At 49.8% G+C, this 679-nt stretch overlaps 1 non-coding gene across 1 annotated transcript; it reads right to left on the bottom strand.

Moving 5' to 3' along the window:
• Positions 1-260: 260 nt before the first annotated feature.
• LOC120102065 (small nucleolar RNA SNORA17) lies at positions 261-390 on the bottom strand. Its single transcript, XR_015685167.1, has one exon. It is a non-coding gene; the product is annotated as a small nucleolar RNA SNORA17 (small nucleolar RNA).
• Positions 391-679: the final 289 nt, after the last annotated feature.

Here is a 679-nt window from a genome sequence, read left to right as displayed (position 1 = left end):
CAAAGCCCATGTGAGGGGTGGGGCCCCATGGAGCCTGTCGGTTGGTCATCCCAGGCTTGCTCCTTGACTCGACATGCCTAAGATACCCCATGAAAGGGTCATCTGTCTTGGGCTTACTCCTGTCCAAGGTCCTAGGTCCCAGGCAGGGTTCTTCTAGTCTCTGGCTTGCTCCTGGTCCTGGGAGCTATAGGGGCCTTTATGGAGTTGGACATCTTAGGCTCCCCACACCCCCACCCCCGACCCTCCCCATTCTTCCCGGGAAGGTTAGGTTACTAATCATTCAGATGTTAATAGAACAGAACACTTAATGTAGACATAGCCTCTCTCTTCTGTCCCCTACTGACACACATGCGACAAAGCAGCCAAACCTAAAATGCTTCTAGTAGCTGGCATTATATCTGATCTTATGGGACCACTATTATATCTGAATTGATCACAGCAGTGTTGTATAGCACACACACATATATATGCTTCCTCCCTCCCTCTCTCCCTCCCTCCCTTCTCCCTCTCTCTCTCTCTCTCTCTCTCTCTCTCTCTCTCTTTCCTTCTGTCCCTTCCCCCTCCCCCTCCCGTGTGTGTGTGTGTGTGTGTGTGTGTGTGTGTGTGTGTGTGTGTGTTACTCCAGGAAACTTTGAAAGGGATTATAGATGAATCTATTCAAACTCTTGACCTAAATTAG

Source organism: Rattus norvegicus, chromosome 3 (genome assembly GCF_021556685.1).
Source record: "Rattus norvegicus strain SHRSP/BbbUtx chromosome 3, alternate assembly SHRSP_T2T, whole genome shotgun sequence".
In the NCBI taxonomy this organism is placed as follows: Eukaryota; Metazoa; Chordata; class Mammalia; order Rodentia; family Muridae; genus Rattus; species Rattus norvegicus.
This window is presented reverse-complemented; position numbering and strand designations above follow the sequence as displayed.